Consider the following 15,804-nt stretch of genomic DNA (forward strand, 5'->3'; position numbering starts at 1 on the left):
GAAGATATCAATATCTAAGTATCCGCGCGGGGTCTGTGCCGTACTCATTGGGTGAGGTTGCAGATGGAAGGGTATTAGTGGCCTCTTATTCGCACGTCGCATGAAAGGTCTGAGGATGAAGAAGGCGAAAGAAAGGGAAAGGGCTCCCAGCGAACGAAAGAAAAAGACGAAGATGGTGAGATTGCGACACGGCGAGAAGAACCTGCCTTTAAGAGCGCCCTTTCATTTTTTTCCTTCCCGGATTAGCATGAAACTCGCATTGAAAAAAAAGGAACGAAAAGGTTAAGAGTTTGCACTGCAGGGCGAGGACACTCCTTCCCTCCCTCCGCTCGTAGATTTGCGTATCTGATTGGCGCGGGAACGGTCGTCGATAAGAATTACCCGAGCGGCACGGGTTTTTTTTTATTTATTAGATTCGTTCCCGGAGGAGAAAAAAATAAATTCAATTTCTCGTGATTTACGATCGTTACTCCGGGTTAACCCCTTTTCACGTCACGTAAGCGCACGCACCAAAACCCAGACCTCTTCTCACCCACCATCCTCCAAACCAACCTCTTTGCCCAGCATTGATAATTAATTTTCAATACTCAGGTGTTACAACAACGAGAGAATACTGATAAATATTTAATCTTCATTAGATATTCCGACGATTTTGGGAGCGCAAGCTAGACAACTCTACATATATACTCGTGAGACGTGACACAATGTGATTCGGAATGTAAAAGTACTCCTCTTCCGTTGTGATCTACTCGATGCCCAAATTTAAAATAATAGGTTAATATTCTTTGACTATTCGTCCCCTTTCGAGATTTCTCATCCAATGCATTATTTTTCCCCGTAGAAGATTGGAAAAACGTTTCTCTAATAGACAATCACTGAAGAAGGAGGTAATAGATCTTTGTGATTTTTAAAAAATCATTCAATCATTAAAATAATTTCTGCGATTCAAGGATGCTAGTTTAATTTAAATGGTATTTCATTGGTACATTTAGGTAGAGCGAAATCTCGCAAATTCAGATGTGGAGTCTACGTAATAGAAATAAGAAGAATCATTTTATCCTTAGCCATCATTCCCTAAATACGATATACAATTTATGCAAATCGTAATGAAGAAGCTTTTAAACTCGGATATGTTAAATTCAATTTTTGTTTTGTAAAATAGAGATAAAAATGCACGTTTAAGGTCTTAAAAATAACAAAAAATGCGTATCTTTATCCCACTCTTAATAAGTAAATTGCATTCGTCAAAATACAATATAGTTTGAAAAACATTATTTTTACGTGTTTGAAAAAGTTTCCTTCTTGACCACATGGTTAACATTCGACTGATTCAATTATGATTAATGATAAAATATATAGGCCGAATTACTTTTACCAATGGAGTTAAAATGGAAACACCATTATTCTCATTAAAATACAGACAACCATTATTCTCATATATGCAGGTTATTCGTCGTCAAAATATTCCACATAATATAAACATGACATGAAAAGTGACATGATCCAAGCCCTAATTATATAAAATGAGTATAAATACTTATCTATTGCTTACTTTTATTGTGGCAAAAATCAACTGTATTAACAGTGCATTATTTAATGTTAGAATAATGCAGTTTTAATAAGGTAAATAATTTCTGAATAGTAGTTAAAATTTATATTATATGCTAAAAGATAATTTTTCCAACACTCATTACAAATGTTTTCAACTTTCTGCACAAATACGGTGAATAATTTCTTCCCAGACTTGAAAATCTCCTGTTTGGGTACTTATCATCAAAATATGAATAAAATAAAACAGAAAACCGGACTTCATTAACCCCAAATTATATCTACGTTACCTGGCATTTAAGTACCACGATTATATTACATATCATATCTGTGAATAGATTAGGGTACATTGTTATCCTGCTAGGGGAAACATACAAATGGAAGCGGTAAAAAAACTAATACATTCGCGGTAAATTGATGCTCTCAAAGAGAATAAAATGAAGGCTATGTAATAAAAACGCTTTGAGATTTTCTATACTTGAGAGGAGGTCGATTTCCAATTGAGATCAATTCAGTGATATTCTTTCCATTTTTTTCTCTCGACTTAGTGATTCGATTACACGATAACTCCTTTCCCGAAGAAAGAATGCCAGCGTTAATTAGGAAAAAAGGTGCATTAAGGGAAACTATATATTTTCTTTATTTTTCTTAACTTTCTTATCGAAAGAAGGGAATGGCGTAGACACCTGATCGATTATGTGACAGTATGGCTATAATGAAATCGAATGCTTTGATGGCATTTTAATTCAGGCGAGTTAAAGAGGGGGAAACCGTTTCTTTCATTGTCAGCCATGGTGAGCGCGAAATAGTTCCCCCTCCACGATGTAGATGGAGCGCGCGGTTGGAGTCCAGAAGTCTGTAGGTTGAGCCGAACGAGGCGATCAAAGCCCCTGCCTTTATAAGACTTGTCGAAAACAAGGAAGATGGATGGGCCCTTCGCCCAAGAAGGATTGCTTTGGCCTGAAAAAAGAAAGGTTTCCTCTCAGAGGTCACTGACCCAATACTAGGCCCAGCACTAAAGCTTAAGGAAAAAGTGACAATTTTCACTGTATGTAAGTTTTTTATGATCCGTTCCAATTAGGACGTACCGATTACAGCAGATTATAATGTCCCGTTGAAATAATAAAGTATTTTTAAGAAATATGTCGATATATTTAAATATTTGATTATGCAAATAATTCTTGTGCTCCCTTAAGGCGAGTTAGTCAATCCCCTTTCTACGGCTCCGTTTGAATTCGCAGTCGAATTTAACACTATTCAAACCTTTTGTGCATTATTGACTCGTAAAACGCTTTGAAGAGGGATAAAGTGTTGGTATATTTGCATTTTGGGGCTTTATTTGGTGACCATCAATACTATTCACAGCGTGACGTGACAGTTATCGTAATATTTATACTAATTATTATGTCGCATGCACTAACTCTTGAGTTATTACTTTCCATAATACCAATTTCTTGATTTTGACATTAATCCTAGTGGTGAGCGTAATTTGATAATAATAATGTACATGCCAAGGCTTAAATGTACAGTTTTCAGAAAAATCCTCATCCACAACGACGCCAGGAATGCCGAATGTTACCGCGAACGGTTGATTCGGGATGACGGGTATACGTAGGTTGAACAATAATAATTACTGATGTTTTTTTGACAGTGTGGTGTGACACATGATAATTAATAATTATAGGATTCCTCATAGCGTAGAAATTGCACATTCTAGCGTAAAAATAAAAATGTGCAACCTATAGATAAGGCTTAATAGCTTTTGACTTAAACTACTGGGGTTGTACTGGACCATGTGTGGCGGCGAAGCAAAAATTGCGCTAAGGTCACTTTAAAATAGAGTATTTTTAAATGAAGGCGAATGCGGACGTCCTTGAGTATCATGTACTCCCCCATACATGATTATGTAATTCATTATGTTCGAAGGGATAGTTTATTAAACAAATTCATGGAAGGAATCAAGATATCGTAGTTACATTTTCGTTCCAAAGAAACTGCGGGAGATGCCGCAACAGTAACTTTAAATGGAGTCGTCCGCTAATATGCATTTCAATGCAATAATTTCAGAGTGTAAAGGTCAAGGCGAATTATTTTTACACTCTGAAATTGTTGCATTGAAATAAATTTTCGTTGTTTACAGCAGCACATTGGCTACATGTCGAGGTGCGACACCAGGCCAGGTGAATTAGCACCACGACAAAAACACGGTGGTGGAAAAAAGAGTATAATTTTGAATCACCATTATTATTTATGATAAATGAAGTACACGAAGTCATACTGGAAACTACTCTTATTCATTTTCCCCGAGCAGATGATTTGTCAATGTAAAGTTACAGGTCACCCCTCATTTCTCGAACATATAGTGCCCAATTTAATTTATGGAACCCGTTACTTTATCATTCACTTCAATTGAGCAACTTTATGATTATATGCGATTAAAATATTTTTATAAAACAAAACTGCGAGGTTGAACAAAATTATTTGCTGAGCTTCAACTCCCAAAAACATATTGCACGAAGCCAAATTACAATTGCATAGTAAATCTACGCGCGACTGTCTCCATATCTATTTTAAAAAAAACTTGGGTCGCCAACAATGAGTTTATGACAACGGGCAGATACAATTTCAGATGTATCTGTCCGTTGCTTCATACTGATTCACCGATCGAGGGATAGCGCCAAAAACGGGGAGCAATTCGAAATGAGATTCGAAATATATGAGTACGAGAATGCGAATTTGATCGCGCGCGTGAAAAAAAAATAACTAAAATTCTGTTCAAGTTGAAAACGACCAATACAGGACCGAAGAGAAAGCATTCGTATGTTTTCATGCAAACATTTTTTTTTTCTTGTTCATGTTAAAATTTCAAGCCGAGTTTGTTTCATTCGGTTGTAAGTGTACCATATTTTTGGTGAAAATAAATTGCAATGAAACCAGTTAATTGTATCGAAAGTGCTCGCGTATCAAATGTCCAGAGTATAAAAAAAATACGAGTTTCTCAGCAGACGCAGAGAATCTGGAGAAATAAATACGCAAAGCCATAAAAGTGAGAGGCCTGATGAATTACGACGAATCTGTTGGTTTCGTCCCATCCAAAGTGTTGTTTCCCTTTTGCATTTATATATTTTTTTTCATCTCGGAAATGATCTCAGCTGCTGCTCCACTTTTTTTTTGCTCGAGGGAAACGGTTACAATTGCCGCCACGCCCATCCACCCACTCCCGAGGGGGGGGGGGTCCGTGATGCACCGTCGCCCGCGTATCGGGGTAAAATATGACAAACGGTAGAGAAAAATCCATGAGAGGGGGAACGGAGGAATGGAATACAGAAAATGTGAAGGACGATCTCACCGAGGAGGGGACGACGGGAGGCATACCCGCTAGTTCCTCCGCTTGCAGCGGCGGAGGGATTACGTCGGCGGCGGTTCCCCCCTCACGACGCGGCTTATCGTTCCGCGATAAGGGGGAGGACGACATTGATGAACGATGTAAAAGATAAGACCGAAATATGAGTAAACATAAAAAAGGGGACAAAAAGAGCAGGAGGAAAAAAAAAGTCCCATCTCGAAAAAAAGCCACATTTGAGTGTTCCCCTTTCCGGCACCAAGATTAGGGTGACACGCGATTTCCCCCTCCCCATTCTCCTTCAACCCCCTTCCCTCTACAAAAAAATTCCCTTCATCCCCTCCCTCTTTCGGGGCACCCACCCTTTGGAAGAGAAGGAGGAATGCGACATCTGAATTTGGGGATAATTAAACCACAGCTCTCTCCTGCTAGGCGCGAACGCCCTCTCCCACCTCCACCCCCTCAAAATTACTCGAACTTCCACAAAGACCCTTTCTCTGGGAACCGCGATGGACCGACTGGACCTAGACAGGTGACGATGAATCCTAAATCCCTCCTTATGACCACAAACGTGATACGGGAGAGAACGCACGATTGCATAAACGACTGCCCGAAGCAAAACCTTAGCCGAGCTTTAATTACGGATAACAATAGTTCAAACTTAAAACATTTCGGTCCGGTAAAGGAAAGCAACCTTCTGAATATCATAATGGTCTTGAAATCCTCAAACTCGAGGCTGTTTCACACGATGTCTATTTCAGTATCCTGAAATAATAATTTTCAATTGTGAATACGAAACATGGTGATCTCTTCTCTCCTTTCGACTTCCAATTTTTGCGTATGTGAATACGCTTCTCTTTTGTTTTGTCGACATCAATGTTGATCATAAGACAATATTGATTCCGACGCAAATAGCAGCGGTCTCTTGAAATTTCCCTTCTCATGTGTGATTGGCAGATAGATTCAAGAAATAGATAGAAAATATGTACCGTAAATTTTCTGGTTTCGAGGACTGAAAATTGAGCACAACTCATGCAATACGTTTTCCCCTTTCAGATTATACAAATACAAGCAAACTTCAATCAGTGCTGACAGAGAAATTGCGCAAATATGGTTTGATAAATTGAAAATGTAATGTGAAATTCAAAATATCGCAATGATAAAGATGGTTGGGACGTTTGGAAGGAATGGACATCGAAAGAGCAACATGGGTTATATGGAAGAGAAACCAACGTGGAAAGAAGAAACAACTAAAGGAAAGATGGATGATGTGTCGGGTGATCTCAAAGTAATGAAGATTAATAAGTAAGAGGAGAGGCTGCGAGATTGGATCGAATGTAAGCATGTAGTAGGGGAGGTCAAAATAAACCTAGAATGGGTGTGTCACAGAAGAAGCTTAAGTATTGACCATGAAAATGCTAGTTTTCAACATGTGGACGGATTCAAGGTGGTCAAAAAAGAGATAAATTTGGCAGCGAGTTTTGAACATTCAAACGATATCCGGAGTGAATAGAAACCTCGAAGGCCAAAACACAATCCGTCAACAGAACTTAATACCGATTACCTTCACCCACCAAAATTATATTTCGAAATTTTTTGTGAAGAGGAAAATCTTTTGGCATTCCAGACGATAATTGGTCTATAATACCAATTGCTAGATTACCAAATTGATACTTTCGTGGACACTCACACCAATTTTATGAACATTCCAGCACCTTAATTGATAAATACTACTGACTCTGTTTGCCGTTATTGTATGCATTCTTTTTTTTAATTGTAGCCTTAATTAATTCTACGATATAATATTTTTAAATCTCACTCCTCCCCTATCTAGGTCTTATCGTGAATTCTCCATTTTGAGCGGGGTGAGCAGGAATATCCCGATCGCGAAAACGTTTTTTAGATACATAAAAAAATGTGCAAACATGAACTACGCACTAATGTATATGTTTAAGGACGGATATTTTCGACTCTTCGGCAAATGGCCGAGCTGAAGATAAACAGATCTATGTCGTCAAAATCGAGGGCAATTCAAGTAAGGGTCATACGTGTATACTAAAATGGAACCCAACCTACTATCGGTTAAGGAATATTCAGCGATAAATAAGGCCTTCTATTTTTTAATAGCGAATTATAATCAATTATTGTTGCAATTAAATAATTAAATGCCGAAATTATGGGTTATAACGTTATATTATTCCAGTAAATATACACGAGCATGTAACTGTACTCATAGTTTTTTTTCCAACTGGGAGTAAAAAGAAAGATGCGATTGAGTTTAAAAAAAGTAACATAAACAATATTTTTTAAATGGTGGCTGGACTTCATAGTGTACAGGGTTTGTATTGGTGCCACTGAAGTGATCAGCGTTCTCAATAGTTTACATGGCGTCGTTTAGAAAACAAAAACAAAGTGATTCCATTTTCTACACTTGCGTGGTTAAATATCCATCAAAATTCATCGTCAATCAAGCGAGACGTGTGCTGATGGAATTATGGATGCTAAATGTGCTCGTTTGTGGGCGCAAAAGCTCAATAAAGACCAAAAGTTTTGTAACTACGAACCCAAGAAGCCTGGACGACGAGTCAGCCGGTTTTCCCTGTGGGCACAAGAAATCCTTACAAAACTGTTTTCGGAGGCGATGGAAGCCAGGTGTCAACACTGTGAAAAATTTGTCCGTCTATATTGAGTTAATGCTGAGAAGTTGTACAAGTGTCATGATTTTTTATTTCGTCACAGTAGACGTAGTTTGCCAGAAAACAATTGGAAAATCTAAGAGCATACAATCACCCTTTGAGTTCATGGCAAACATATCGGAATAACGACTAGTTTCTACTTATATTGATGGATTTTTAATGGCTCACAAATTACTTTTGCGACTAAGTTCAGTAAATTTTCAGTTCAGTTGGCTGAATTCTTGTTTGAGAGACTCCTCACAGAGAACAATACATCAGTCATTTACATTTATGCGGGAGTTAGTAGTGGCATGAAATGTGGATCGATATTGTCGTCAGATACGATGCGTTTTATTGCATATTTTAACGTTATGAGAAATGTAATATTGCGATATGTTGAAAAGTCGAATTACAACCTGGATCTGAAGGCACAGAGCTCTTGAACAAGGAGAGTGGCGATTTTTCCGTGTTCCGATGTCAAGATTTCGGTTTTATTTTTTCGTGGGTGATGTGACAATGGATATAATTCAATTTTATTGTCATTTTCAAGCTGAAAAAGGATCAGTGGAGTACCTACATTATGAGAAAGTTTTAATAGATAAAGTGGGCTTGAGACAATTAGGCTTATAATTTTTTCCTTGAGATGAAATCATATAGGAACTGCGATGAACCGATAAAAAATGAGTTTAGCTCTATTTTGTTTGTGCATCCACGGCAAGTTAATAGCGCAATCATTCAGCAAATAAATAAAAGAGCCATTAAAAATATAAACTTCAGCGAAAATTTGAATAATTCTAGAATGAGTTTCATATGATATGCAAAAATGTATGTTTTTAGCATTTGAAACTCTAGATACAGTGGGTAGGTTAGGATTAAATGTAGGAAGAATGCATTCGAAGAAGATTAAATGAATGATGGAAGGTTGCATATGGATATGCAGAAAGGGATTGGGAGAGAAAGAAGAATTTTAATCAAGTGACGAAGAGGAAGCGAGCGCGTAATCATAATGGATGTCACGAAAAGAAATGGAGGCTATGAGGAATGAATTAAAAGTCTAAGGAAAAGTTGGAAAACACAAAATTTCACACAGAACCAGACGGCATTGAATTAAGAAACTCGATACCACTCTAACCAAAAACCCAACACAAACTTTCCAAACCGAAATTCGGTCTTTTCTCCTCCACTCCGGACCAGAAGAAGGCCTCACCTCCCAAGACATATCCCTACTTTCACCCCCAAACCCCAGAACACCCCAGTTTTATCCCCTCCCAAAAATACACAAACCCAACATCCCCTGTCGTCCTATAGTTTCCAGTTACAATTCTCCCACCGAAAGAATCTCCGCATTCCTTGACCACCACCTACAACCACTTGTACTCTCCTTGCCCTCCTTCACGAAAGACACGTACCACTTCCTCGACCGTCTAAATTCCGTCTCTATTCCCTCCACACCCAACCTACTTATGGCCACCATCGACGTTACCTCACTTTACACTTCTATTCCCCATGCAGAAGGTTTCCCCTCCCTCCGGCATTATCTTTCTCTGCGCCCCCTACCCCAGCGCCCCTCAACGGAATTTCTCCTCAATCTTGCCACTTTCGTCCTAACAAAAAATGCATTCACTTTCCAAAATTGTTTTTACCTACAGACAAAAGGCACAGCGATGGGAACGAGGATGGCACCATCATACGCCAAACTCTTCATGGGCCATCTCGAAGAGACCTTCCTGTCACAGCAACCCCTTCAACCTCTTTTCTGGGTCCGCTACATAGACGATATTTTTATTCTCTGGACACATGGCTCTGACTCTCTCAACAACTTCTTATCCGCCTTAAATTCATCTTTCACGGTTAAATTCACCTCATCCATTTCAGACTCCACCATCACCTTTCTTGACACAAACATCTCACTTCAAAACAACAAATTCACTACTTCAGTACACATCAAAGCCACTAACCATCAGCAATACCTACACCACACAAGCTGTCATCCTCAACACACGAAACGCTCGATTCCTAACTCTCTCTCTATCCGCGGACACCGAATTTGTAACACCACAGCCACTCTCAACAAATACCTTACCAATCTACACCTTGCACTCCTCAAACGCGGTTACCCAGAAATGTTGCTACGAAATAAAATCCACCGTTCCACCCGACCACACACACCACACAATAACAAGCCCACATCTGACGCAGGACTCAACCTTTGCACCACCTATTACCCCGGATCACACAGACTGAAAACCCTCCTTAAAGAACTGTTTCCAATTTTACATGACAATGACGCGACCTCATCCTTACTACCCCAATGCCCATCTATCGCATACAGACGACCCGCCAATCTCAAAAACCTTCTGAGATCCACCAACCCTTTGGCGCCCCCCCGTGACAAATTTCCCAATATTTCCCCAACTTGCAACCGCCCCCGATGTAAAACCTGTCCTCTTATTATGCCTACTCCCCTCTCCCTACATCCCCTCATAGCCCCCCACCTCGTTCCCACGCTAATTGCCTCTCAAAAAATATTATTTATCTTTTATCATGCAAACATTGCACTTCCTTCTACATAGGTGAATGCATTACCCCCTTATCCATCCGAATGAATAATCACCGGTACTCCTGTAATTCTGCCTCACTCTCTTCTCTTCCTATCCCTTCACACGCCAATTCCCACAACCTTTCATTCGACCAGTGTTTTTCCCTCAGCATCCTAGAATCCCTACCTGATTCAGCTACCAACATAGAGGTGAGAACTCGTGAATCCGCCTACATACTATCCTTCCGTTCCTTTAAAATTCCCACCCTTAACCGCCATATTTAATTTCCCTCCCAGCATTCCCTCCACACCTCCCCTCCACGCCCATAACTCTTTCCCCTCTCCTGATCCATAGCATATTTTCAGTCTCTCTTGAAGAAGGCCCCTGAGAGGGCCGAAAGCTCGAACAATTTACCGTGTAAGTGTTCTTTTATATGTGTCTATTCTGTTCTATTTGTGTTATGTTGTGTCAGCCCATTATTGTGCCGCTCGTATGAGTTTTTCCGTACAATCGTTATATATATATATATATATATATATATATATATATATATATATATATATATATATATATAGTACAATACACAGTAACACACAATATAGAAACACAAAAAAAGAAGAACACTCACACGTTATTTCTTGATATTTCGACGGAAACAATCCGTCTTCCTCTGAAGATATAGAAGTAATGACTGCTGGAGTTGTTGAGGTGAGGGGTGCGAGAGAAAGGGAAGGGGGCCAGGAGAAGGGGAGAACGGGAGGCGAAGGAGGGGTGAGGGTGGGCTTCCACAAAGTAACAATTTTAGGCCACTCCCATCAGTGAACGACATTGACGCCCGGATGCTGATAGGCCATACAGATGTAAATGAATGCCATTTCAAGTGTTTTTAATTGTATAGGGTTTGCCTGGCCTATGCTTTATTAAGCCATCAGGAAACGTAATTATCACTTAAATCTAAAATCACCTCTGAATTAGAAGGTCCATATATACGTATATACATACTATATAAATTTTATACATACATATACACACACCCAAGAACGATACTCAGCGTTTCTATGGTTGAGAGATCGAAGTCGAACCAAGTTTCTCACGCGTGAAAGGGGAGAGAGTTTCGAAGGGAGAGAGGGAAGAAGTTTGATGCGGAATGGAAGTGGGATCGACATTAGTACTGCCAAAAGGGAAGGTCAACAGCACCCAATGTTAAAGGCCTGTTATTGACCCTCCTATTCCTGGGATGTGCCCACGCACACGCTTACCAATACGGAGAGCTCCACTTGAGGAAATTTGGAATATTTATGGCCAGCTGAACTACGTATGTCGTTGCTAGGATTCGATTTGGGATACTTATACCCTAAAATGCTGCTGTCTCCGCCAACTCGATTGACACACCAAGCGTTTTTACTCCGGCTATTACCCACAGAGTGGCCATTTCGAGCCGACAATGGGTGCTGAATAATGCCATAACATGCGATAACTTTTGCCTACGCATAAATGCCTACGATTTTTGTGTAGTAAAACTACCTTTTAAATGCTTCACCATATGGCCATGGTACCATTGCCATTTTTTCAAGTTTCTCTTTAAAACATGAATGCGAGGTAATTGTCGATTACGAACTGCTCATTGGCAATGAACGGTGTACAAAATATTCTGAATTTCGAAACTAGACTAGGAAATATAAATTTTAAAAATGTTTCTTAACATTATACAGCGTGGAATTTCTTTTTTTTCTGCGATAGAAATGTAAATTCGTGTCAAAACTTCGGATATGAGCAGCGTATTTATATTGCTGGGCGACACAGTGTATGAAAAAAGTTATGTAAAAATACAGTGTAACGTACAATACCTCGTATAAAAGGTTTTGTATTTAGCACATTATTGATCTGTATTCTTAGTGATTAATAGATATAATAGTGAAAATTGATGTAACTATTTTTACAGTATACATAGAAATTTCCAGTAAGACGTAAATAGGAACGAACTTACCAAAAGCTGTATTAAATGCAAAGTGATCGAAAGCGTTTAAGGGGGTGTCCAAGCCTATTTTTATTCTTTTCTTATCGCCCTTAAATTTTACTAGAATTTAATGTAAAAAAATTAATGCAAATGGTTTATTTTGCTGGTATTTTAATACTTTGATAGATATTTTGATTGGAAAGGAAATGGTCAATTTTTGCACTTCATGTATTGGATGTGAGCGGGCGTGGCTGGCTCTGCTATTACGGTGGATAAAATGCCGGGTAGAAAGAAATTTCATTTCGATTACGGGTACTTTCGAGCCAATACGATTCAAATGAAAAAATAAAATCTATGTAGCAGCCTAGAGAGCATCATTTAACTTCGAAGCGAATTCTACTAATTGTAATAGAAGGTAATTGAAAACACAAAAAAGTTTGTTAGGGGTTTTTATCTTAATCAGGTCTCTTTATTTGCCTTTGTTTTAATTAAACCAGCTAATATTGTTATAAAAACTTAATTACACTGCATTGTCTCTTACGAATGACCTATATCTTCTTTTTCAACTATATTTCTTTATATATAAATGTGTTTTATTATTCGTATCATCGCAATTAGAACTGGATGTTTTATGATCCTATTAATTTGTCGATTTTCACGAGGATGATTAATGAAATCACGCAGCTTCAGCAGTATCGATTACGCGCTGAGAAACATAACTCCCGAGATTCGCGTTCTATTTGATTCACTAAAGATCTGAGAACTTACAGGATTCCAGAAACACCCAAAACAAAGTTGTAGAGGATGAAGAGGGAGGCAAAACTCATCGAGAAAATTTCATCCTCACGTTTTACCATCCCTTCCGTTTTTCGAGATTTTGGACATCACATACACGACCACGCAAACAAACTGATGAACCGAAACAAATGGGCCGACGTTGCACGGGGGGTAATCGAGAGCGGCGGAAGGAGAGGGAATGTGTTCGGAGAAAAGGAGGATTGGGAGAGGCGCCTCCCGGGATTTGAGGAGGGGAAGAATGCGAACGAAGGGACCGGGATGGAGGTAGCCGGGCTGGCGGGGGAAAAAGTCACTGTGACAGTGGGTGGCGCCCATTCCGAGGCGATTGGAGCCCCTCGCATCATCCCCCAAGTGGCTTCCTCCGACCCCTTTTTACGACCCTTCGGGGAGAGCGATGCTGTGGGAGTTCAAATTCGCTGCTCGTTGCTGCAGCGGACTACACAAGGTGTGAAGACGGCAGAAGTGAGAGAAGACAAAGAAAATCCGAATAGATACCCGGGAATGGCTTCGTGTCCCGGATAATTATTTAGTATCATCTCTAGGAGTGATGCCATGCGCGGTAAATTTGTGGGATCGTATGCCGTAGAAAATGACGAGCAACTTTAATCTATTAATAAGTAATTTTTCTGCATAACTTCTTGATGGCGGTACTCAACTATCTTAACACATCAGATTGTTTTTGTCAAATAGAGCAGTATGTTACAAACTGCTTTTTGTTTCATGGTATCGCGTCCCGTTGAACTAATTGCGACAGAAGGTAAGGGAACATCATTTGATTTATTCCATTATTTATTTCCAACACTTGCCTTGAGGGCAAAGCAGGACATTACATAAAAAATACACGAAATGAGCTGTGGTAAAAAATGAAAAACTTATTTATTCATTATTTTATATGTCTTTTGATATTGGGTCGCGTAATGTGCCTTTGTTTTTTTCTGATGATAATGTTTCCATAAGTTATTCCGGTATAAAGGAGTATTCAGATTTCAAACTTTTTATTTGTTTATTAACCTAACGTGCCGTTACTACTGACTCATGGGGTCTTGAATGAGAGATCCAGGGACAAACAAGGATCAAGTCCTTGTATACGGGTTAAAATATTCGAAAATAATGAACCAAGAGCAGAAGTAACTTTTTCAGCAGGTAAAATTACGTGGATACGACGCAGTTAAACCTTTGAGCAATAAGTTGATGCTATCATCATCCTTTCGACCGCGCACAAACTGTGAGTGTAAACGCTGCCTTTCGCTGCTCTTATGGTTTGCGTTCCTGATTTTGTATCAGCAAAGCAAGTATTTACGGTCAATCTCCAGATGGGTGTATCGATTTGAATCCATTAGTAAATCAACCTCACCAAAGATCTTAGTATACATCCGCCCTTAAAAGGGTGTGCTCCCTGCAGAAGTACCTACTGCCAAACTCAGATTGGGAACTCTCAACAGGAAGAACTCATTCATCAGTCGACAAATCCCTCCGAAATCCATTCTAAAGATGAATTCGGATCCCTTATTTCCCGTTCTTGATAATTGAAAGCCTGGTCTTCGACCCAAACCTCCCTAATGCGAGGGCTTGTCTTCAAAGCCTTAAGACTCCAGACAACAAGCTTTTAGATCCTGACCACCGGATAACCAAGAGAAATCCACGCTCACCATAAAAAATCGGCGCGATATTGTAATCGGGAATTGTTTTGAACGTGCTTTTCCTTTATCTCTACTTCCTAAAGACATGGTGGGATCTTAATGTTTTCTTCAGAGAAAAATTATCCAAAGCTGATAAGCCTGATTGAATTTGTAGTATTCATCAAGCAATCATCACAGTATTCTAAATCTAAATCATTCGCGCCCGCCGATTTTTGTTACTGCTTATCATCGTTAATCTTACCAACTGATCATTTATCTTCGAATAGAATATCCAAGAGAGAATACATATATTGATAATGTACATATGTACACTGTACATATATTGATAATGTACATATAATATGCACGGTAAAATACGAAGGAGACTTCAGGTGCAAGAAGCTTTCGCGCTAATGCAACTATTATTTTTAAAGGTCAGGCCAATGAAGGACCCTGAAAAATGATGCATAATGTTGTGATTTTCTATAGAGCTAAGGACTCCTAAAACTTTGAAAAACTTTACATTTCAGCACGTTGAATTATCATCCCCGTTCAGGTAAACCATAATATTCGCAGGCCTGACATATATGTGATAGTACTAGGGGACACATGAAAATCTTTTCGGGCAAGGTCATATAATGAGAGATCAAAATCTGGACAAGACACCGCGCCTTTCATCTCTACCAACATTGTAACTCGTTTGCAGGCCAAATATTCCATACGGAAATAAAAATTCTGATAATAAGACTTTAGGGAAAACTACAAGTAGAAGAAAAATTTAGAAAAATATATCATGGCAGATAAAGATAAAACAAGTTTTATAGCGGATGATAAATGTAAATACCAATTCGTTTTAAAGCAGCATCCGAGGCATAGAAAATGTGATGTAATTATCCAACTTTAATCTGGACCAGATATAATAAAAATTAACTCTTTATGTCTGTAACTCACAGAGTTAGCAAATTTAGGAAAGATCCGATAATTACAAGGATAACCCGAATACATTTTTACTTACTCATACAATATAAACCTTACCCTAGTATCATGGAGTAAATATATTTATTCTACTCTAAACAAGATCTGCCACAGAGCTACTGACAGAACGTTTAGCACAATAAAGAACTTCCATGGTAAATATTTTCAGCCCTAATGGTGCCGGATGACAAAGAGTGTTCACAACATAGTGCCATATAGTATGAGTGATGAAGGGAAAAACGTTTCTGTTTCCGAGGTCTTGAAATATCTTATTTTTCCGAAAAGGCTGTCATTACTTTATATTTATTGCGGGTTATTCATGAATCCAGGAAATGATGATGTTCGGACG

Source organism: Hetaerina americana, unplaced genomic scaffold (genome assembly GCF_022747635.1).
Source record: "Hetaerina americana unplaced genomic scaffold, ioHetAmer1.1.p SCAF_4, whole genome shotgun sequence".
In the NCBI taxonomy this organism is placed as follows: Eukaryota; Metazoa; Arthropoda; class Insecta; order Odonata; family Calopterygidae; genus Hetaerina; species Hetaerina americana.